Source organism: Myxine glutinosa, chromosome 1, assembly GCF_964187855.1.
Source record: "Myxine glutinosa chromosome 1, kmMyxGlut1.1, whole genome shotgun sequence".
Classification (NCBI taxonomy): Eukaryota; Metazoa; Chordata; class Myxini; order Myxiniformes; family Myxinidae; genus Myxine; species Myxine glutinosa.
Window position 1 is genome coordinate 422474086 of NC_136261.1, and position 25381 is coordinate 422499466.

Genomic DNA, 25381 nt, shown 5'->3' on the forward strand with positions numbered 1-25381 from the left:
GTATATCCTCAGGCCACGCCTACCCCTCGGGCGTGGCCGCCGCCCACTTGGTGAGCGGAATGATGTCACCACGCCAGTGGGCTTTCGTGTCCGCCACATGCGCCCCCCCCCAGAATTCCCGCGCACCTGGAGGGCCAGTTTGCGGGGCAAACGGATGACCCGGCCGAAGTGCCCCCTGGCGATCAGCGGCGTCCGGGGTGCAGGGATGCCAGGTGGGATGCCCCTGGCTGCCCCTGGGATGGGTGCAGGACCGGGGGGCTGCGTGGCGACGGGGCTGGACGGTGCCGGGGGTCCGCCCGCAGGGGGGTGGCCCCGACGCAGGGGTCGGGCCACTGGCGGTGGATGGTCCACGTCGAGGTGGGCCGGCTTGAGGCGGTCCACAGAAACGCGGTCAGGAGTACCGCCGATGTCCAGGGTGAAGTGCTTCACCCCGGTCTCCAGCACGCGGAAAGGCCCGTCGTACGGGGGCCGCAGTGGTGTCCGGTGGGCATCGTGGTGGACAAAGACGTACTCCGCCGTGCGAAGCTCCGGGGCGACGTGCGTTGGTGGGTGCCCGTGGCATGCCGTTGGCACCGGGGCGAACCTCTGGGCGGTCTCTTGCAGAGCGGAGCCCGCGGACCATGGTGCCATGGAGTCGGGGAGGAACTCGCCCGGCACCCGCAGCGGTTGCCCGAAAACCAACTCCGCCGCGGATGCGTGCAGGTCCTCCTTGGGCACCGTCCGGAGGCCCGGCAGGACCCAGGGGAGCCTGTCGACCCAGCCGCCATCGCTGAGGGTGGCCCGGAGCGCGGCCTTCAATGAGCGGTGAAATCGCTCACACAGGCCGTTAGCCTGGGGGTGGTAAGCCGTGGTTCGGTGCAGCCGGACCCCGAGCCCCTGCGCGACTGCCCCCCAGAGCTCCGAGGTGAACTGGGGGCCGCGGTCGGACGAGATGTCTGAGGGGGCGCCGAACCGGGCGACCCAGGTGGCGATGAAAGCCTGCGCGACGTCCGCCACCGTCGTCGATGCCAAAGGCACGGCCTCCGGCCACCGGGTGGTGCGGTCCACCATGGTGAGGACGTGGGTGAAACCCTGCGAGGGGGGCAGAGGTCCCACATGGTCGAACCGATGTTCAGGCACCGTAAACGGGGCCAGCGGGGCCTGGGTGTGGCCAGTGCACCTTGGCGCGCTGGCACGAGAGGAATGTCCTGGCCCAGCCACGGACGGCCTTCCGGAGGCCATGCCAGACGAACTTGTCGGCGATCAACCTTTGGCAGGCCCTCGCGCCCGGGTCGGACAGGCCGTGGATGGCGTCAAACACCTGGCGCTGCCAGCCCGCGGGCACGATGGGGCGAGGCCGCCTGAGGGAGACATCACACAAGAGGGTCGCGCCGTCGAACGGCACCTCGGTGACGTGGAGGCCCGTGACGGCGGTCCGCAAGGCCTGGACGTCGGGGTCAGCAGCCTGGTCCGCTGCCATCCGGGCATAGTCGATGCCGAGGTGGACTGCATGGGCGACGGCCCGGGAAAGGCAATCCGCCACCGGGTTGTCCTTCCCCGCGACGTGCCGGATGTCCGTAGTGTACTCGGACACGGCCGAGAGGTGACGCTGCTGCCGGGCCGACCACGGCTCGGTGACCTTGCCCATCGCGAAGATCAGTGGCTTGTGGTCGATGAAGGCCATGAACGCACGGCCATCGAGCAGATGGCAGAAGTGCCTGACCGCCAAGTGAAGCCCGAGCAACTCGCGGTCGAAAGTACTGTAACGGCGTTCGGGCGGGTGAAGCTGCTGGCTAAAGAACGCCAGCGGTTGCCAAGCTCCACGCACCCATTGTTCGTGCACCGCGCCCACCGCGTAGTCCGAGGCGTCGGTGGTGAGGGCGATCGGTGCATCGGGCGCCGGGTGCGCGAGCATGGTGGCATTAGCCAAGGCGAGCTTCGCGCCCGTGAACGCCGTGTCCATCTGCTCGGTCCAGGTAACGTCGCCTTTGCCCGGCTTACCTCGGAGAGCTTCGTGCAGGGGGCGCACGCAGGAGCTGGGCGATACGGGGCAGGAACCGATGGTAAAAGTTCACCATGCCCAGGAACTCCTGCAGCCCCTTGATCGTGCAGGGGTGCGGAAACCCCTTCACCGCCTCCACCTTGGCTGGCAGGGGGACGGCTCCGTGCCTGGTGACGCGGTGCCCCAGAAAATCGATTACGGCGACACCGAACCAGCACTTTGCGGGGTTCACATTCAGGCCATGCTGGCCCAGGCGTTCGAAGAGCGTGCGGAGGTGGTGTAGGTGCTCTTCGCGGGATGCGCTGGCGACGAGGATATCGTCCAGGTAGACGTAGACAAAATCCAAGTCGCGCAGGACGCTGTCCATCAGTTGCTGGAATGCCTGAGCCGCATTCTTCAGACCGAAGGGCATCCGCAGGAATTCGAAGAGTCCGAATGGCGTGATGACCACCGTCTTCGGGACGTCCTCTGGCCTGACGGGGACCTGATGGTAGCCGCGTATGAGGTCCACATTTGAGAAGGACATGCCCGCCAAACGGACGGAAAAGTCCTGAATGTGGGGGACGGGGTAGCGGTCGGGGGTGGTGGCATCATTGAGATGGCGATAGTCCCCGCACGGTCGCCATCCACCGCCGGGCTTCGGCACGATGTGCAGCGGCGATGCCCAAGCACTCTCCGAGCGCCGAACGATGCCGAGCCGCTCCAGGGTAGTGAACGCCGCTTTTGCCACTGCCAGCTTCGTCGGCTCGAGGTGGTGTGCCCGGGCGTAGACCGGTGGCCCGACGGTGGGGATGTGATGGGCCACCCCGTGCTTGACGGCCCCCGCCGAGAAGGTGGGCCGCGTGAGGGCCAGGAAACCGGCGAGGAGGCGGGTGAATTCGTCCACTGCCGGAAGCGTACAGATCAACGTGGCCGGAACCGAACCGTTCGGCAAGCCACTTGGCAAGCCGCTCAGCGAGCCGCTCGTTGAGCTGTTCAACGAGCTGGGAAACGCACAAGCAAGCGAGCTGAACGTCTCGGCCTGGACAAGACGTCTGCGCTTTACGTCGACCAGGAGCCCATTAGCGCACAGGAAGTCCGCGCCAAGCAATGCCATGGGCACGTCGGCGGTGACGAACGACCATTGGAAAACCTGCCCTCCAAACCGCAGAGAGAGGCAGCGTTTTCCGTACGTACGGATGGGCGTCCCGTTCGCGGCAAGCAGCGCGGGGCCCCCACCCGCGGCGTGCTTGTCTGACGTACTGGCAGGAACGACACTCACCTGCGCTCCCGTGTCGCACAGGTAACGGCGCCCGGATAAGGTGTCCGTTATGAACAGCAGGCTGCTTGAACGGCCGGCGCTCATCGCCACTATTGAGCGCCGGCCCGGGCGTTTCCCGACCTGTTGAAGGAGTATGGCGGATGGCACTGTCGAGCCTCGTGGCCGAACTTGGCGTGGAACCAACACCAGGTGGTGGAGCTGGAGGAGTGCGGCTGGCTCCGCCAGGCCGGTGGAGCCGGTGGTTTTCCTTGCGTTGGCGGTTTTCGCCGCGGCGGTGGGTGGGGCGTGGCGGCGGCCACGAGGTGCGCATCAGCATGCTGTGTATGCTGTGGAGCAGCATCAGCCTCGGAAACCATGAGGTGGGCCGCACCGACACTTGCCCGCATGTCCGAAGCCATGAAGTACTTGTCTGCTTCGGCGGCCAATGCTCGGGGTTCCGTCAGCACGGTCCCGGCCAACGCGAGGCGAATCTGCGCTGGAAGTTGGCGACGGAAAAGCGCCCGGAATAGAGAACCGGGGGCTTCGTCGCCCAACAGTGACAGCATATGGTCCATTCGGACCGACGGGCGCGTGTCGCTGACCTCGGGGAGTTCCAGGAGGCGGTCGGCCCGTTCGTCGTCCGTGAGGCCGAACGTGGCTAGAAGTAGCCGCTTGAGTGCCTCGTACTTGTGGCCGTCCGGTGGGTGGCGAAGGACGGACACAACTCGAGCGGCCGTGCCGGGCCCGAGGGAGACGACGACGTGGCAGTAGCGCATGTCGTCGCCGGTGAGGCGCCGAAGCTGAAATTGGGCTTCGGCCTGGACGAACCAGACTTCGGCCTGGGCCTCCCAAAATTTGGGAAGTTTGACCGCGTTGTTGGCCATGTTGATATGGCGTGTTCGGGCGGTCAGCGGTGGCTGACTGGGAACGTCGAAGGGTCACCAATGAAGCGCGGTGCCACGTGCGCTACTTGCTACCAAGGAGGTTCTTTATTACAAAGGGATCACTGTGGCACTGGCGCGCTTCCGGGCTGCGTGCCGTGTATATCCTCAGGCCACGCCTACCCCTCGGGCGTGGCCGCCGCCCACTTGGTGCGCGGAATGATGTCACCACGCCAGTGGGCTTTCGTGTCCGCCACAGTATCGTTTATTAATCAAGGTAAAAGGTATGTATTTCATTCATCACTCATTTTAGGGGAACTCAAATGGTTAGTGTCATATGAAAACTTGATGTGATAGTAGATCTGGCGACGACGTCACCGCCGAAACATTTTTGCAAAGCTCCGGAAACTCAAAATTTTGCAAAACGCCGCTGGAGCTTATGCGATCGAGCAGTGTCTGTAGGTGAGTGAGTGAGTGAGTCCGTAAACACTTCAGTTATTATCACCTGAACCAAACGCACGATTTTGATGAAATTTGGACACAAGCTAAAGCTAAAGCTTCATATCTGATGCCTGATGAAGGTGTGTTGAGCACATCAAAATCTGCACTCATTAAAGGGGTGAAGATTACGGGGAAGGGGGGATGGGAAGGGTTGGGGGAGGGGCTTGAAAATGGGTATTTGCTCTCTCCTCCAAAACTACAAACACAATTTCAACGAAACTCGACGACAACCTCCAGCACCTGTGATGTACCAAAGTTTTCTCACAGCATATATATATATATATATATATATATATATATATATATATATACTAGCGGGGTCACCCGTGGGAATCCCACGGGCATGGATGTGTGTGACATTTCGACATATTGAGTTATATGCTGCACATTCATTTTTACAAAATGGTTACTGGCAAGTCATCAGATCCAGAAATGGTGTGAATTTAGTTATTTCACATAATATGTGACCCCTCACTCCTCTCCACCTGACACTCTCCTGTCTCCACCTGACACTCTCCTGTCTCCACCTGACACTCTCCTCTCTCCACCTAGCACTCCTCTCCTCTCCAAACCCTCACATCCCTCTCCTTTCCAATCCCTCACCTCTCCAATCCCTCACACTCCTCTCCTCTGCAATCCTTCACACGCCTCTCCAATCGCGCCTCACACTCCTCTCCAATCGCGCCTCACACTCCTCTCCAATCTGCCTCACACTCCTCTCCAATCGTGCCTCACACTCCCCTCCAATCACTCCTCTCCAATCGTGCCTCACACTCCTCTCCAATCACGCCTCACACTCCTCTCCAATCGTGCCTCACACTCCTCTCCAATCGCGCCTCACTCCTCTCCAATCGCGCCTCACACTCCTCTCCAATCGCGCCTCACACTCCTCTCCAATCGCGCCTCACTCGCCTCTCCAATCGGCTTTCCCCGTCTCGTTTGTCTCCTTTTTCTCCCGTCTCGTTCTTTTTCTTGCTCCAAATCGGCCCGTCGGAATCGGAAATCGGCCCGTCTCGCCCGTCGGCCCGTCGGAATCGGAAATCGGCCCGTCTTGCTTTTGTGCTTGTGCGTAAATAAATTGTGTTCATGACACCATTTCTGGTGTTGGGCTAGCGGCTAGGGTGCCGGCTTAGGATCCTGGGTTCGAATCTCGGTCGATCGCCGAATTAATGCCAGGGGGGTTGACTCAGCCTGTCATCCTTCCGAGGTCGGCTAATTGAGTACCAGTTCACTGGTAATTCCCTGTTTGTCGTTGAAGGCGGCAAAAAGGGTTGGCGTCAGGAAGGGCATCCGGCCGTAAAACATTGCTTCAAAAAGGGGACAAAAAAACAACAACTACCACGGTCCCCGAAAAGGCCAACCCCCGCTTTGCGGGGAAAAATGGCCTCTAAACGGTGGTTTTTACACCATTTCTGGATCTGATGACTTGCCAGTAACCATTTTGTAAAAATGAATGTGCAGCATCTAACTCAATATGTCGAAATGTCACACACATCCATGCCCGTGGGATTCCCACGGGTGACCCCGCAAGTTTGCATTGACGTTCGTCGATGGACTCGTTCGCCCGTCTCATTCGTTTTCTTGCTGCATCCTGTTCAAGTCTGCGTTCTTCATCGATCGTCTCATTCATTTTGGAAATAGAAGTTTCCACGCAGCGCATGAATTGTCACGATCCTCAAGAGGAATTTGTCTCGTAATCATCAAATGATAAATGGCAAGTAAATTATATTGTGGAAAATTAAAGATTTCAAATAAACCTATTTAAAGTGTATTCGCACATAACTAATTTTAAAAAACGAAGAAATATCTCTCGGTAATTTCCTGAAACATATTTTACTTCCGGCTAATAATGTTGAATTAAATAAAAACGAAGAAATATATGTCGGCATCATTGTTGACGTTTTTGTGACGACTGTCATCAAACGAAAAAGTAATATATCTTAACGGAAAAGCAAAAGCGAATTTTTAATATATATCGACACGTTGCCGTCGGTGTCATGTTGGGCGGTGTATGATACACCATGACGCGATTTTTAAAAATATATCTCTGCATTTTCCCGCGTGTGTGGAATGTTCTCAATTATTGCTGACACCGAGTCCAAAACCATCGATAAAAATGAAATCATATGGTGAGTTAGATTGGAGATAAAGGCGTGAGAGAGACTCAATGGCCTTGAAGTTGAAGTTACAGGCGTTTGAGAATTCATTTCGTTCTATAAACGGCAACTTTCATTGGATTTCCTTCCCGTTTTTTTTCAACCGAGTCGAAAACTATGTTAGCGACTGTGAAAAATGAAATGATATATCGAATTTTTAATATGTATCGACACGTTGCCGTCGGTGTCATGTTAGGCGGTGTATGATACACCATGACGCGATTTTAAAAAATATATCTGCATTTTCCCGCGTGTGTGGAATGTTCTCAATTATTGCTGACACCGACTCTAAAACCATCGATAAAAATGAAATCATATGGTGAGTTAGATTGGAGATAAAGGCGTGAGAGAGACTCAATGGCCTTGAAGTTACAGGCATTTGAGAATTCATTTCGTTCTATAAACGGCAACTTTCATCGGATTTTCTTCTCGTTTTTTTTCAACCGAGTCTAAAACTATGTTAGCGACTGTGAAAAATGAAATGATATATCGAATTTAAAATAGATATCGACACATTGCCGTCGGTGTCATGTTGGGCGGTGTATGATACACCATGACGCGATTTTAAAAAATATATCTCTGCATTTTCCCGCGTGTGTGGAATGTTTGTGGAAAATTAAAGATTTCAAATAAACCTATTTAAAGTGTATGCGCACATAACTAATAAAAAAAACGAAGAAATATCTCTCGGTAATTTCCTGAAACATATTTTACTTCCGGCTAATATGTTGAATGAAATAAAAACGAAGAAATATATGTCGGCATCATTGTTGACGTTTTTGTGACGACTATCATCAAACGAAATAGTAATATATCATAACGGAAAAGCAAAAGCGAATTTTTAATATATATCGACACATTGCCGGCGGTGTCATGTTGGGCGGTGTATGATACACCATGACGCGATTTTAAAAAATATATCTCTGCATTTTCCCGCGTGTGTGGATTGTTCTCAATTATTGCTGACACCGAGTCTAAAAGTAAAACCATCGATAAAAATGAAATCATATGGTGAGTTAGATTGGAGATAAAGGCGTGAGAGAGACTCAATGGCCTTGAAGTTACAGGCCTTTGAGAATTCATTTCGTTCTATAAACGGCAACTTTCATCGGATTTTCTTCCCGTTTTTTTTCAACCGAGTCTAAAACTATGTTAGCGACTGTGAAAAATGAAATGATTTATCGAATTTGATTTGAAATAAAACTGGGGGAGAGCAAGACACCACGGGCCTACAAAACAGGACTCAAAGCTATGCGAGTTAATAAAATGGTGGATATTTGTTTATAGCCACTCCCAGAATGGGTGGAGCTATGGGTGGAGCTACTCTGCAAACCGAGTAAGCCACACCCCGGACAGACACCCAACAGATAGACAGACAGACAGACAGACAGAATCATCAACGGCTATTATAATATAGATATATATATATATATATATATATATATATATATATATATATATATATATATATTAAAATAAATACAAATCTGGGTCTGTGAGGGGTTTGAGTGACTGTTGCTCCTGATCCCGGTGAACTTCAGGACACGGTCCTATTTTTTTTTGCTTTTGCCATGATCTGGAGGACTGAAAAGAGATACCTGCCTCGACAATTAACAGACCAGGTAGGTTCTAATATGTAGCCTAAACGACTTTTTAAGAGAAGATAGTCCAACTTTAGTTTTGGATGTAGCAGATGGGACAGACATTTGTTTTCCGTACCAACACTACAAAGATCCCTCATTCATCCATCATCTACAACCTTCACAACACCTCATTTAGAGGTGACATTGGATATACAAGTTAATGATAAAAACTTTCTGCCTGGTGTGTAGTTAAAAGGAAGAATGAGGTTTAAGCATCGTTGTATGAAGTTTAGTGATGTCATATAAAACAAAACGAGTGAAAAACACCTCATTAAATGAACAATAAAATACCTCAACAAACATTTAATAAAAACGCATTTAACTTATCTTCTTTCCCGTCATCAACGAACAGAAAATTACTTTATTTTTAAACAAACGTTTTACAGATCTTTCTCAGTATTAAGAATAAAATGAGAATCTTTGAACAAACCTCTTCAGGTGACGTGAGGTGAGATCCGATCCGATCCGATCACGAGAACCTTTGTCTCAGTTCCAGCACGCCGTTAACAGAAAGATCACCCGGACGTTCTTCAACGTTATTGAATACTTCCTGTTAATGCACATCGTTCTTCTTCCTATTTGTAAGAAGATTGGTTGTGACGTCAACAATTTGTAAGCGCTGCCACATTCATGTGCGAAAATAAAGGCGAAGGTGAAGAAGAAGCAGAGACTGCTTCCGGGTTAGGAATGAACCACGTGTGAGAGCGCTGCTCAGTCCGCAGTGTCGATTAACGCACGAACATAATGGTCATGTGTCCAGGGTCCCCAAATTCAATGACGTCATGCAATCAATGCAACCCGAGATCACGAGAGATGAGAGATAACGTGAGACCGATCGTTGTCCACAATGTTTCGAGATGAGACCGAGGGTGGGTCTCACTTTACCCACAAAACAAATCACCTTGTGAGTGGTGATAAACACAGCGGAAAGGGAATGATCCATCTCGAGGAAAGAAAACATTGTCACGTGATTAATCAATTTAAAAAAACGTTTTTTCCTGATGTTCAAATAGACGAGACAATTATAAAATTAAAGGGTGAAGTGAGTATTGGTAAAAAAAAAGCAGGTTAAGTGAAATAATGAATAACTCATTTAATGTAAACAAATAACAATAATCACATTAAAATTACTAGGACGTGCCCGTACGTGGGTGCCCGTTCCTTGCCAAAAAAAAAAAAAAAAAATGTCTTCGCCCATGCATGCATGGGCGTGCCCATGGGCCCATGGGCGTGCCCGTAAGTGCGTGATGTGACCGTACAATGAATGTATCGTCCCGACGCCGCAGCTCGGATGGCGCTGCAGTTAATCGGGCCTGTATCGGCAGAGTTATTATAAACGTGTACTACAATCGATCGTACCTTACAGCGTCTGCTCGCCACGTTCAGCATCAGTACGTCGTCACTATGACTATCCGTAAGTCCGGAAGTGACGTCCTCATTTGACTGTCCGGAAGGTCGCATATCGCAGTTACGATGAATCGCAAATTAGTTTTAATTAGTTTTAAAACATAGTTTAACGCCAACATAGCGCCAACATAGTTTGCCGACGGGAAATAAATGAATACGCTCTCAAATGTGCCGTCCGAGGCAGAGTCTGTTCGCCACGTTCGGCACACGTGATAGCTCGCTGCTCTCTGATTGGTCGAATCGTTTTTTGGACATAGCTCGGTAACTACTTCTCAGATTAATATGAAACCTCGAAAAGGCACATCCTCAGGTCCCCAGCAATATACCTGGCAAGTTTCAAGTATATTGGACCCATGGTTGTCGAGAAACAGTGGTCACAGACACACACACATACACACACACACACACACACACACAGAGATTACTGGAATTATAGATAGATAATATGAAAATACGCATTGCATTGAGTGAGAGCTTCGTCGACAATGGTCAGTCGATCGAGTACGCAGCCCCGCAAAATAAGTCCCGCTTTTTTATATTGTTTAGTTGAGAGATGTGAGCTACGTGGTGGTGTCGACTCGAAAGGTAGTTAAAGTGTATTCAGCATTGTTTCCTGTCATTGTATAACGGAAATTAAGCCTTAATTTGAAGAAAGCCGGAAGTAGAAAAATAAAACGGAAATACGTCAAGTTCTTCGTGTGGCCTTTGTTTAATGCTTGAGAGATCGGCCAGCAAAGCAAGATCACGTGAGCAACATGGCGGATCATGGAAGGGACATTTGAAATGACAAGAGATGAGGTAAACATTAAAACAATACCTATTATAACTAGAACGGGCACTCGGTAGAGCGCATACCTTCGCCGCAGCTACTTTTGTTGCCAAAATAAAATTTTTGAGGTTGAAATGATCGCGGGAGATTGCGTTATAGTGATGACGTCCTGGATGGACATCTTCTTCTTCAGTCGCTCATAACTTTGAGTGAAATACGATCGAGTTAAAAATAGTCAGAATTTGAGCAAATCTGTTTCATTCGTTTGTTAATATGCCTCATCTATTGTCAAATCTGCAATTATAATTTTTTTTGAGGTTGAAATGATCGCGGGAGATCGCGTTATAGTGATGACGTCCTGGATGGACATCTTCTTCTTCAGTCGCGCATAACTTTGAGTGAAATACGATCGAGTTAAAAATAGTCAGAATTTGAGCAAATCTGTTTCCCAAAATCTAATCAAATGTGTCCCGTATAATAACCAATCATCCCACCAAATTTCATGCAATTCGGTTGAATACTTTTTGAGTTATGCGATTAACATACACACACACAGACATACAAATAAATACACAGCGATCAAAACATAACCTTCCGCTTTTGCGAAGGTAATTAAATAAAAACTCATCATCAGAGAATGTGGGATTCTAGTGTATATAAAAAAGCAATGGCGAAAGATGGCGGATGGTGGTGGTAAGTCAAGATGGCGGATCATGGAAGGGACATTTGAAATGACAACAGGAAATTTTGTTCCCAAGGGAATGGGGAATGACAGTGAAATTTTGAATGGATTTACATATACATGCAATTGCCATAGAGGTTCGCTTACGAAGCTCTCTATTAAAAATCTTAAGGTATATGAACCACCTCATGAGATACCACCAGCTACACCACCTTAGTCACTGCACCCAACAAATTAAAACACAGCAAGGCCAAGAGATGAAGTAAACATTAAAACAATACCTACTAGTACCCGACTGCAAAGCCGCAATGAGCCGGCAAAGCCAAAGCCTCTTGCCAAAACGATTTTACCCATCACTATGGCATCAGAAGGTTAGGTAGTTGGTAGTAGGTAGGTGTAGTAGATACCGTACCTGGTAAGACTTGGTAAAAGAGAAGAGCAGACAGTCCTCCCCAATACCTACATACAATAAATGTCACAAGAAGCTTAAGGAAGTAACTATACGATGTGCTAGCTCAGGGCCTATTTTGAAGAAATTTTAACTGGGCTTAATATACGTTTTCACAGTATGTGTGTAGTCTTCTAACTTCAGTTGCTGTCAGGACTGGTTCTCTCCGGGCACTGCGGCTTCCTCCACCAGAAGAAGTTAGCTTGCAGTAAGATCAGTGCCGACAGATCAGACGATAGCGCAGTTTCAACGGCAATGTGTGACTGACGTTAATCAAATCGTGTCGATGGCACTGATTGGCTGATCTAAGCTGATCGCTGATTGGTCAGCTCACAAAATTTCACAAATTCAGACCTAAAATGACACCATTTGCATTCTGCATGAGATTAAAATTGATAAAATTTACTTCTTGATTAATTCAGTGAATTCCGTCTCAACTTCGGATATTTCCGGCCGTGAAAAACTATCCCCTGCGGTGGCGAGATTTCTAAAAAATAATTCTTCGTCAATTTTAGAATATTTGACGCCGTTTTCACCCTCCGAAACGTGTAATAAGCTTTTTTGAAATATTTTTTCAAATGCTCGAATCTCATTGGTTCCGGTGTTTGGTGACGATTCTCGTTGAAGGTAACGAGGTTGGTCTTAAAGTATTTTAATTACAAATTAGAGGTGCATAAGATTGTGAATCAAACAAAGACGGGTGAAACAAACTCCTATTGAACTTTTAAGCAATTTTTTTATGCATACTTCTGCATCCGGAAGATGGCGGCCTCCATTGAGTGATTTGGTTTTTGAAATATTTTTTCAAATGCTGGAATCTCATTGGTTCCGCTGTTTGGTGACGATTTTCGTTGAAGGTAACGTGGTTGGTCTTAAAGTATTTTAATTACAAATTAGAGGTGCATAAGATTGTGAATCAAACAAAGGCAGGTGAAACAAACTCCTATTGAACTTTTTCGCAATTTTTTTATGCATACTTCCGCATCCGGAAGATGGCGGCCTCCATTGTTTTTTTTTTGTTTGTTTGTTTTTTGTATACAAGATCGAGGCTCGTGAAAGAGCGAACATTAATCACACAGAAAGACAAACCGACACATAAAACAAATAACATCGGGAGCGGTAGACAAGATGGGGAGAGAGGGGGAAGGACACAAACACAACATTTGAGAGCAGGGACCGAGAGACATGGAGACATCGAGAGATCTGTGGGAGGGAGAGGGCTTTGGGGGTGGAGGCATGGGAGGGGGGGGTGGGAGAGGTATAAAACATATGGACACTGCCAGGACTTCCAGGAAAGAAGTTGGAATTTCAAACAAGGTGGATCTGGGGTGAATTAGTGGGGGTAGAAAAGATCAAGGTTTTGGATGGGGGAAGATAAGAGATGGTGGTGAACAGCTGTTTTAAAGACCTGGAGGGAGGAGTGGGATTGAAGGGAGTGTGGGAGTTTGTTCCAGAGGCGGGAGAAAAGAGGAATGAAAGAGTGAAGGTGAGCAGAAAGCCGAGATTTCGGCGATTCGGAGTGATTTGGTTTTTGAAATATTTGTTCAAATGCTGGAATCTCATTGGTTCCGGTGTTTGGTGACGATTTTCGTTGAAGATAACCAGGCCCGTGCGGGCCGAGATTGGTCTTAAAGTATTTTAATTACAAATTAGAGGTGCATAAGATTGTGACTCAAACAAAGACGGGTGAAACAAACTCCTATTGAACTTTTTTCAATTTGTTATGCATACCTCCGCATCCGCAGGATGGCCGCCTCCATTGAGCGATTTCGTGCGTCAAAGCTTCGAAATTCTCAAGCCAAGGGATCCAGCATAATCTTGTTTTTCAAGATAATACGTACGCGTTCATTGACAACACCGGCTTCGCCGGCTATTATAATTAAATAAAAACTCAACATCAGAGAATGTGAGATTCTAGTGTATATAAAAAAACAATGGCGAAAGATGGCGGATGGTGCTGGTAAGTCAAGATGGCGGATCATGGAAGGGACATTTGAAATGACAACATGAAATTTTGTTCCCAAAGGAATGGGGAATGACAGTGAAATTTTGAATGGATTTACATATACATGCAATTGCCATAGAGGTTCGCTTACGAAGCTCTCTATTATTGCTATTGTTAATACAAATCGATATTGTTTTTCAAATGCACATTATAATATACTAGTGAGATACCCGTGCTACGCACAAGTGGGACACCAGAAGCAAACAGGTACTGCAGATACGGCGAATGCCAAAGCATGAAACCAACAAATTCCACATTCCTGTAGCACCCTCAGTCACACGTCAGACATGGACAGCAAGTTCGTGAAGGACGTCCATGAAAAACCTACCTGTTCGCAAACAAACAGGTACATTCACAGACAAACATCGATCGTGGGTCCGTGGCGAATCTGCATATGGCGATCCGCGAAGTTAACATTTAGAAAGTCAAAACCATCACGGCATGTCGTCATTTACTTGAACTCGATATCTCTTTTTTGTTTTATTCCAAACAACCAAACAGTATGTCACTAAACATAAATCCAATCACAAATTAATTACAAAATAAACTTTTAACAACATTGTTAATGTTTCCTTCATTGTAAAAACCACCAATTCAACAGCTAAAAGGATTTTGAGCCGATAGGTGTTACGGCCTTGGCAAGATCGATGGAGACAGCGATCTGTTAGCGTATACACCGCCCAAATAGTTACGTGCAATTCTCTCATGTTGAGATTAAACCCACGTCGTTTGAACTTTGGCAGAGGTCATTATTTACTTTTAATTATGTTTATATACGAATCCAAAAGAAGATAATTGGTTTTGGGTCATCCTTTCCGCATATCTCGTGGGATTGTGAGATGGAGAGACGACCGTGATGGCGGGGAGGGGGTTGGCATTCTCCCAATCAGGGATTCAACCCAATGTCCTTATAAAAGGTCTTTGTCTGAGGTCACCAAGACCGATCCGTGCAGCCGATCGGTGCAGCTGTACAGCAATCAGTGCAGACGTGCAGCGATCGGTGCAGACGTTTGTGCGGTACCTGGGAAAATAACTTTATGCGGGAGTCCAAACCTGAAAATGCTTGAGGCCAAAGCTGAAATAGGGAAAACAATATAGCCCATTTTACTCCAGGAGATCCCAGGATTACCCACCCAAAATATCGTTGCGATCGGTTCAGCCGTTTTTGCAGTACCTTCAAACGGACAGACAGACAGACGGATGGACAGACAGACAGATGGACGGACATTTGGTGAATTATAGTAAGATTGTATATTAATTAGTAAATGGAATAACCCGTGAGTTTGGCGGAACGTTGCGGTTATTTAAATCAGAACTCCTGTCCCGAGGATGATGATTCAAACAGCTACCTGTGGATGATAATGCAACCAAAGTACCCGAGGATGATGCAACCAAACTACCCGAGCGGTGATAATGCAACCAAACTACCCTAGAAGTGATGAAACATAGCTCAACAAGAACAGCAATGTTGGTAGCTTCGGGTCACCTGTGCGAACAAATTGCATTAAAAAGATTCTTGTGATTGTTGTTATTGGTACGAAAGATAGTGGAGCACCACATAATGACGCAAGATGGCTCACTATGACGTGAACACGTACGATTAGGTGGAGTTCGCTCCTGAGCGAAACATCCCCCATTTTGGTAATCAAGCTCTGATGGAGTGTTACCGCTCGCTGTACGATTTCGTGCACAAGTGCAGCAGCAGCGAATTTTTAAACAAACTGTTTTTAAAAGCAATCACAGTATTAACAGCAACATTACCCTATTCATGTACAATGGACGTATACTTTACGTGTACGTGTATTCATGTACTCTGGTCTTTTCAATGTAATGAGTAACAACAGCTTATTTTGGGTTAAAATCAATGAAATCATTTACCTGTTCATGACGATGTGATTACTGATTAATGTTTATATTATAATAAAGTTTATACAATTAAACAAGTTTATTGTTTATCTTATTTAAGGTGAAATGAACTTTAACCTGAACTCTTCACTCTCCATGGCCAGGTGACCTTTTGGGTGTTACTCTCTCTTTCGGTCCGATTTGGGCGGTGGTGATGATGGTGGTGATTATGGTGATAATTATGGTGATGGTGATGATTATGGTGATGATGGTGATGATGATGGTGATGATGATGGTGATGATGATGATGGTGATGATAATGATGGTGATGATAATGATGGTGATGGTGATGATAATGATGATGGTGATGATGATGGGTGATGATGATGGTGATGATGATGATGATTGAAGGGAGGAATGGACGGGCAGTTCAAGGAAGAGATCACGTGATCATGACCAACCTCATCAATTGTGTGAATAATTGTTAGTATAATAAAATAAAAACATTTAATAATCAAAATAATTATTAAAAGAATAGTAAAATACACAATAACGTTTAATAATAGTTTGAATAAGGAACTATAACAACGGAGAACACAATGACTGGGATGTTTGAGTAAAGAAAGTCCTTCCAGGTAGATGAAACCCTTTGTGTTTACCTGGAATGGAGAACGAGTGTTAATAGTGAAGGTGAGAGTGGGTTTGGATAGGATCACAGGTAGAATGTGGATCCCTGGATGGAATTAACAGAACGTTCATCAGGTATCGCTAATCACACCGTTGGAAACATGGCCAGGTGACCTTTTGGGTGTTACTATCTCTTTTGGTCCGATGCAGGGTTTACACCCGCAACGTCAGGTTCTCATTGTTTCCCACGGAGGTTTTAATCTCTTAGTCTTTGTGGAAATCTCTTCGATTAAATCCAAACACAGCAATAAAATCACTATTTAATAACCGGCGTGATGACGTCACTAAGTTAAGTTATCGTCATGACGCGAAGGTAAATTCCAGAAAAGGCGTCGCATCATGCACTGTGATGACCAATCCACACTCACCTGGTGGGAGGTAAACCGTGATCAAGCAAGTGCTGCCCTCAGGGCGAGATTGTATTTGGGGAGGTGAGGAGGCTGGGGAGAGGGGGGGGGGGGGGATGAAAGGTCGAAACACCTTTAATGTTAAACATTCACCTATCTTTTTTAATGTTTATATTATCAAGTTACCTGTTCAGTCAAGTCGTGTCCGACTTCTGATTACGTCATGATCACATTTCTCCAAACATGTCGATCCGTCATTGTTTCCCGAAACTCTTCGAGAGACGTCTTGGCAAAGATGCATAACCCCATTATCCCATTACCCCATAACTCCATTACCCCCACATACAGCACGTCCTTATTGCAGTCGATTAGTTGATCGATTCCTGGAGGAGTGGGGGAGATGTGAACACTGGGACACGCACAGACATCACCAGGTGCTTCATTAGGAGGAGGTGAACACAAACACCCTCAATGACGATGAGGAATGTACAAACACTGACACATTCACCTTTTGAGGAGACACTCTCACAGACGTCACAAATCACGACACAGGTATCACTGATCAATACCTCAGCGACCTGCCAGCCCTGCCAATAACATCCATATGTACCCCATGATCCTCAATACCTATAAGTACCTATCTAATTCCAGTATAAACCCATCTATGCCACAAGTATGGACTATAATACGAAGATGACCCGATTTGATTTGCGGTTCAAAGGGTCAAACGCTCTGTGACCTTCAAATTGAAAATCTTTGTCACCACAAAACCTTATGAACCACTAAAGCCCCAACGAAACTTTGTAAAAGTACAGAGGATGGAATGGATTTTGGGTTCAGCAGGTCAAAGTTTATAGGGTCATTTAAGTACAGAGGATTGAATGGATTTTGGGTTCAGCAGGTCAAAGGTTATAGGGTAATTTATGTACGGAGGACTGAACAGGTTTTGGGTTCAGCAGGTCAAAGGTCATGTACCCTCTGCGATAATTATTGTGCAGACAATCATTCCAGCAACCAACCTCGAATGTTGTCTACCTATCCCTTTTCTGTCCTATATTAGTATTGCTCCAATGTTATTACTTCTGTCATATATTACTACTCGAATGGACCATATACCTATGTTAGTTTCTCCCCGAAAAGTATGCGAGACGATTGCAATGCGTCTGTCTGTGTCTGTTAGTCCGCGTCCATATATTTTTACTTTCAAAATGGGTTTATCTGGAACCGCTGGTCCACTCAATGCAAAACTTTTAAAAATAGGAGGGATTCCCCATGGGGAATATTTTATTGCTAACTCTGACGTCATAGGTCACATGGCAGCCATAGTAAAGGGTAAAACTTGAACATCATTTTCTCCGAAACCGCTCAATGAAAAAAAAATCAAACTTGGCATATGTCATCAACTTTCCCATGGTGTATATTGGGTGACAATGAAGACGTCATCGGTGAAGTATTCCAGCCATAATTGGTTGAATTTAAATCCTTATCCAAACATAGTTTTCTTTTCAGCTGCTTATCCAATCAATGTGAAACTTTTAACATAGGAGGATGAATCATGGAGAATATTTTGGTGACATGGTATGGTCACATGGTATAGCTCATATGGTATGGCAGCCATATTGGATTAAAGGAAAGAATTGCCACAATGATCAAAGTAAATGAGTAAAAAAGGCAGATTGATGTATCAACTTACAGATGATCGTACTCTCCATATCAGAATGGTCGAGTCTGCAACTTTCAGTGGTGCAGGAGAAAAATCTTTAATTTGTATAGACTGGCCTTACTCATCCTATATGTTTAGGCCCACCTCAAAGTGTTGCCATACTTGTACCGTACTTTCAGCAGCTATTTGTGTTCTACAGTGTTCACGTATATAATTCAATTTAAATAAAATAAAGATTTTAAAGATGTAAAAAAAAAAAAATCCCGGAATTTTACCGCCGTTGATGCAGCGTCTTTTACAATTTACACCACCTTATTTAACAGGTTACATTCGTTTTTTTATGCCCGTTGTTTGTTTATTCATGACGTCCTTGAAAACAGTAAGTTTCCTGTTTGGAATGATTATCAAGTTTTCCTTGACTGTCAGACAGTAAAAAAAAACTTCTCCCCTCTCTGCGAATGCGCGATCAGGACAAATTCAAAGCTAAAGTTCTGCTAAACTTGCAGGTTCATTTACCGATTCATGTTCAATTGAAATTAAGTTGTTCCTCAATCATAAGGTGACATCTGTTGACAGAGAGACAAAGACCTGATGGATTAATCCCGCTTTTCGCTTTAACCGCGAGAGGTAAAAAAAACTTGGCTAAAACCAAAAAAGCTCCGGGATCTCTGAGGACCCCGGACTAGATGGAATCCGTCCACGTGGGAGCTCTCTGTGGATGCCCGGGGATCTATGAGGACCCTGGACTAGATGGGATCCGTCCACATGGGACCTCTCTGTGGATGCCCGGGGAACTATGAGGACCCTGGACTAGATGGGATCCGTCCACATGGGACCTCTCTGTGGATGCCCCGGGATCTCTGAAGACCCGACCTCTTCATGGATGTCGAGAGCAGATGGGATCACATCCACGTGAGACCTCTTCATGGATGTCGAGAGCAGATGTGATCAAATCCACGTGGGACCACTCCATGGATGCCGAGAGCAGATGGGATCCCGTCCACGTGGGACCACTCCATGGATGCCGAGAGCAGATGGGATCCCGTCCACGTGGGACCACTCCATGGATGCCGAGAGCAGATGGGATCCCGTCCACGTGCGACCACTCCATGGATGCCGAGAGCAGATGGGATCACGTCCGCAGAACCCACGACATCTTCGCGAATCCCCTTTTAATTAAATTGAGACACTTTTAACGGAACTCAATCTTGCATGCTGGCATAAGATAAAATAAAACATTTTATACAGTATTGATGAAATATATTATTGTCATTAAAAAACAAAACAAGAAAAGACATGAAATAAAATGGAGAAAATAACATTTATTTCATGGTAAACTCCACCACATTCGAAGTCTGTATTTTATCTTGTTTGTAATCTCAATAACATCAACTAATCACAGATTTAGTGTTGTTATTTTTATGTAAAAGTAATCGCGGGCTACAGATTCGTTTGAGCGTCACAGTCATACAAAATATAACATAACCGTATAGAAATAAAGGAACATGTTTAACAACTAGACGTACTCATAGAATACTTACCCTACACAGTCAACATGGTGCGAGCCAACTCTTCTGTTTTTGATCGTTTTTTTTTTATCCAATATGGCTGCCAGACATCGTGAGCGATAACATCATAAATTTATATTCTCTACTATAATTGCTGCACAGATCATACTTTATAAATTTTAAACTGAACAGACAAAGCGTTGTTGCTGTCAAATTATGACGTCATCGTTAACAACACCTATTCCCCATGCAGAGTTCTGTACAATGAGCCGTGTTGAATTTTTTTTCCATGGAGCGGTTTTGGAGATATAGAGGTGTAATGTTTTTCACTTTTTCCAAGATGGCACCTGTACCACATCCATCACCTATTACATCATAATTATCAGAAAAAATGTTCGACAGGAGGAGTTGCTCCAACGGTGAAAATTTCACGTCCATCAGACCAACAATTGCAGAGAAAAAAAAATTCATACTGATAGGATGAAGCGTTATACTTGTTGAATTATGACGATATAATGAAGGCACCGATGACATCATCATTAACATATCTTATTCCCCATGGGGAGGACTTGACAATGAGCCTTGTTTCAACTTTTCATTGAGCGGTTTGGGAGATATTGAGGTGTAAGACATTTCCAAGATGGCGTCTGCACCACGTGACATATGACATCATAATTATGAGTAAAAGATTCGACAGGCGGTGGCGCTCCTATGAAAAAAATTCGTGTCAATCGGAGCAATGGTTGCGGAGAAAATGAATTTTTAAAATGCAGACACATATACACCCCAAATGCCTAATCCTGAATTTCGCTTCGCGAGTGTAGAGTTATAAAACAGGTAATCATATTATAACCTGTAATGTCACGTTTCAAAATGAATGTCGTGTACAGTTTTCAATTCCAGCAACAACATATAAAGTGGAATTCAGCACAAGCTAGGAAATTCCAAAAAGTCAATAACTCCAAACTGACAATACGAACCCATTTTTCATTCATAGTCCTTGATCAGATCGAGAGGGTGTTCTTGTCAGACATCCACTTCCGGATCCTAAAGGTCCTGCACCGCCACTGAGTGAGCTTCAGACATCTCGTACTTCTTTATTCTGAAATCAAATTCCAGTCTTTCATTCATGGAGCACCACTCGAGGAAGGCCGTCTCAGAGTCAAAGTCTTGGAAGTGAAAGGTTTCGGAGTTTAAAGTCATGAACCAATCAACATTCTCAACTCTCAAGGAATTCCTATTGTCTGTCTTTATTGTATTGTACTTCAGAATACCACGTTCACCATTAACAGCGGTGACTGGACCGGTGAGAACGACAGTCACAAGCCGAGTCACATTGGGATAATCACCTGGATTCGTCTTCAGGAACAGTGAATAAAACTCCTGCGTTCACCTGTTCTTGGAAACGACGTCTTGCAACGACGTCCACTCCAGTTTTACTGCCTCGGGATCAATCAATCTGTCGTAATTTTTCCAATTCAAGATCTTTCCTCTTCGGTAGAGTTCAACAAGTCCGCCAATCTCGCCATTGGCCTCTTCTCCAGCAACTGTCATTGGAGAAAAGACCTGAACAGCACTCATTGTATATTTGTCTGGTAAAGTTGTTTCCGGCCTGGTTAAAATGTCACCCAGAAACAAGTCACTTGCGGTTTGAAACGTGGTGCGCTCTTTGGCAGAGTCTTTGATATTGTGCTTTCACCATTCAGTTAAACCGGAGTCTGGTGGCAGCTCAGGGAAGACCTTCTTCAGCTACCTCATGTGGGCCCCATTCACAAGGACTGCAACACAAAGACGCACGTGCAGATCTTCTTCTTCAGCTGCCTCATGTAGACACCATTCATGTGATGCAAGGACTGCAACACAAAGATCCAAGTGTCGAGCTGCTTCTTTAGCTGCTGGCAACTTGGATTTGCCACCTGCATGCTCTTTCTCAAGATGCCCAGGAAGCAGATTGCATCGGCCAAGAAGTGCGTAAGCATGGAAAATTTGTAAGTTGCGATATCCTTGGTCAGGTCTATCAATAACGTTTTCCCTATGGAATCTGAATGATCCTCTATAGCTGCACGAAGGGCGATGATTATTGATGGGATGAACCCAGCGATGTCCTGCTTCCTGTCGCAGAACTACAACCACCCGCAGCAGATGTGTGTGAAAAAAAAAACATTTTATTTTTCCGGAAATTTGTTTGTTGTTTATAAACACTCAAGATAACCCGTCAAGATACAGAGAATAAATATCGAGACAAAACGTAACGATTTAAGCTTTCAATTTATATATTGCGTTCAACAAATTACGTTCAATTTCTCTAATAATAACGAAAATGGCGAGGCAACAGTCGATAAAGGTAACCAAGGAACAATGCGTTTTATTCAGTGATCGCTCAGACAAGGTAACGTCTCTCCTTGATAATCGACCTAATTCATACAATTTATTGATCGACATTCTGAAGTTATTTCAAGCATTCCATGTTGCATTATGAACCCACCTGGTGGAGAAGACTTGTTTAATCTCGGTCACCTGTTGGGAGTGAAGCTCCTTGCTGGTTTCCAGTGTCCGAGTGACTTTGGGAGAGTTCTTCGTCGCCCAGGTGAAGGTGCTGAGGCTCCCGATGTACTTTAGAATCTCCAGGAGTTGATTTCCCGCATTATTTGCAGCGAGTTGCATTCGATGTGCCATACAGAGGTTGCCAATCAGGAATGGAGCAATCATTTGGAAACTGGAGTGGGTTGAGGTTGGGGGGAAGAAAACAAATCAATACAAATGGTTGATGTATCAATGAAGATGATCATTACCTCCGCCACCAAAGGTGGATGGAGGATCCCTGTCTGTTTATCTGTGAACAAAATATCTCAAGAGGTTGTGGACGGATTCGGACGAAATTTGGTGGACATGTTGGGTGTCTGACAAGGACGATTTGATTCGATTTTGGTGAAGATGTGAGTCTGGATTCGGATATGAGAATTATATATTTTAAAGTGATTCTTCACCATTGGGAGACAGGGCCAAAAACGATACATAGCAGGATATCTCAAAAGGTTATGGATAGATTTGGACGAAACTTGTTGGACAGGTTGTGTGTGTCAAGGAAGAAGCGATTCAATATTGTGGTGAAAATCCGGATCCGGAACCAGCTAGTAGAATTTTTAAAGTGATTCCTCACCATTGAGTGGTGTGGCCAACCAGGCGGAGGTATGCTCTCTACTGAGTGCCGGTCTAGTTTTTGTTGTTGTCATGGAGAAAACGTACTTTTTTACAACACCAGTCCGAGAATCGCGCGTCACTGAAGCTCCATCTGTAACCATTCCAACCATTTTGTAAATTTCCAGTCCCTTTTCATTCAGCAGCTCTTTTATCACATGGAAGATGCAATCCGCAATTGTATATCATTCCCGAACACCAAGGGAACGACTCTCTGGCTTTTCACTGTTTGGTGATCGGTAGCGGATATACACGATGATTATGGACTTGTTTGAGGAGCCTGCAGCGACATGAGCTTCCATAGAATAGTAGTAGTTGTGATGACATCGCTCTGTCATTTCTTGTCCATTTCCATTTTAAGATCCTGCTGTAGATCAACCACACTGTCACGATGGGAGTAGTGGTCATCTTCGTGCAGTCTTCGCTCAAACGTTCTCAACTCTGATGCTCGCTGGAATGGGAAAAATATCAGCAAGCTCAGAGCAGACCAACAAATTAATCTGGACATTTTAATTACCAGATAAAGTGCGATATTTAAGGTCTGATTCTCTGGTATCGACGTGGGATCGAAGTATATTAGACATTCCGGTATATTAGGCAGTGTATGTGTGTGTTCATGTGTATGTTGGCAATACTTTATGTGTCTATTAATTACGTACGCCTATGAATTGGCATCCTGGTGCAATGGACCAGCAGTCCCCCAAGTCACAGAAAATAAATTGAAATACATCTTCGGGAGCGGCCAAGGGGTATCACGTTGTTTTTTTTATTACTGACAATTGTTATTAATATTGTTAATTCTTACCCTGCGCTAGCGAAAATCAGAGTTAGGTGATCGGTTGCGTTCATGTGGCGTACGTACTATTATGCATGCATGTCTGCATTATTACCGAGCGCTTGAGAAGCGAAAATCAGGGGTAAGCATTCGTGTACATACGTACGTGCGTGTCTGCATTTCAGTAAAGTAAAGTGTGTGCCGTGTCAGCATTTTAAAAATTCATTTTCTCGGTAATCGTTGGCCCGATTGACATGAAATTTTCACCATCGGAGGGCCTCCTCCTGTAGAATATTTTAGTGAATATTATGACGTCACAGGTCCGTGGTACGGGCACCATCATAGAAAACCCCAAAAATTTGCACCTCTATATCTCAAAAACCGCTGCACAGAAATAATTGAGCCAGGTTTCATTGCAAAGAACTCTCCATGCCGAATAACATATGTGAATGATGACGTCATAGGTGCCGCCATCATGGTCATAATTCGACAAGTAAAAAACGATCCAATCAGGATGAAATTTCTTGAGCATATGCTTGGTATAAATTGATGCAGAAATAAAATTATAATGATGTCGTAGGTCACGTGGTTCGGCCGCCATATTGTTTTGAGTGATAAGCCTGAAAAACCACTAAAATCCTATTTTCTCCAAAACGACTGAACAGTTTGAGGCCAAACGTTGCAAGCAGAGTCGCATACCCATGACGAACAAAAAAGTCAAAGAGCATGACGTCATGTGTCACATGGTTTCAGAGTTATGACGTTTTTAGGCATAAACTTTATAAACCTAGCTCCTCTCTCATTTTTGATCCTACCGAGGGGAATCTTCACAGATGTGTTCAACATATGTCTAATAAAATGACTTTTGGAATTTTTCAATGGGCGACGTGGTTTGGCAGATATAAATAATTAAATGAAAATATTAAAAAATTTATAACTCTTAAACCGCTTCATTGATCGACGTGAAACTTTAGTCACGCAAACCCTTCCGGTTAATACCAGGGTCTCGCGGAAGGCCGAAACGAAATTACTGTAGGCTACGATCAAAACGGATTTTGCTTATGTAGCGTGGGAAGAAGAAGAGAAGAGGAAGCTTCGGTAAAAGCACTTACCTTGAGCGAACCGACGGCAGCTCCGATCCTGCAAGGAAATTAACTCAAGCGAACACAAGATTTGCAGGGAATGGAAAATAATACAAGGGTTTATTGCAACAAGAAGGTAAGGATAGGAAAACGTGATTCCAAAATGTGGGAAAAATTGTCATGGGGACCACAAGGCTAACCCCCGCTCTTGCAGGGAAAATGGCCTTAAAATGCTTGTTGTGTTGTTGTATCGAATTAGAACATTATTCTTTAACCTATTTAGCTGATTCGACTGTAACAACAATCCTAAAAGCCTTCGTTTCTACAACATGAAGCCACACGAGGTATGAAGCAGGTGCACCAGCCCAGAGAGGAGAGCAATACTCCATCAAAATGCGGATGAAAGCTTTGTAGGTGGTGAGCAGCTCAGCGGTGCCAAGGAAGGACTTCACAGGATGGAGGATGCCCAGTTGGTGACTGGCTTTGAAGGCCAGTTTGGACCTGGGGTTTTCCCAGGAAAGATCACGGCAGATAATGAGAACCAAAAGCTTGAGTGACAGAAC

General features: G+C 45.8%; 3 protein-coding genes across 4 annotated transcripts in view; 1 reads left to right on the forward strand and 2 right to left on the reverse strand.

The window, feature by feature from the left end:
• The window catches only part of LOC144889632 (uncharacterized), an 84700-nt gene extending 75650 nt beyond the window's left edge, over positions 1-9050 (reverse strand). The window contains exon 1 of the mRNA XM_078770623.1: positions 8833-9050. The gene's annotated coding sequence lies outside the window, so the exon portion shown is untranslated. The remainder of the gene's footprint in view (positions 1-8832) is intronic.
• The window catches only part of LOC144889631 (uncharacterized), a 756734-nt gene that overhangs the window by 496455 nt on the left and 234898 nt on the right, over positions 1-25381 (reverse strand). The window lies entirely within an intron of this gene.
• Positions 1-25381, forward strand: part of LOC144889630 (E3 ubiquitin-protein ligase Midline-1-like) — a 353901-nt gene that overhangs the window by 17936 nt on the left and 310584 nt on the right. The window lies entirely within an intron of this gene.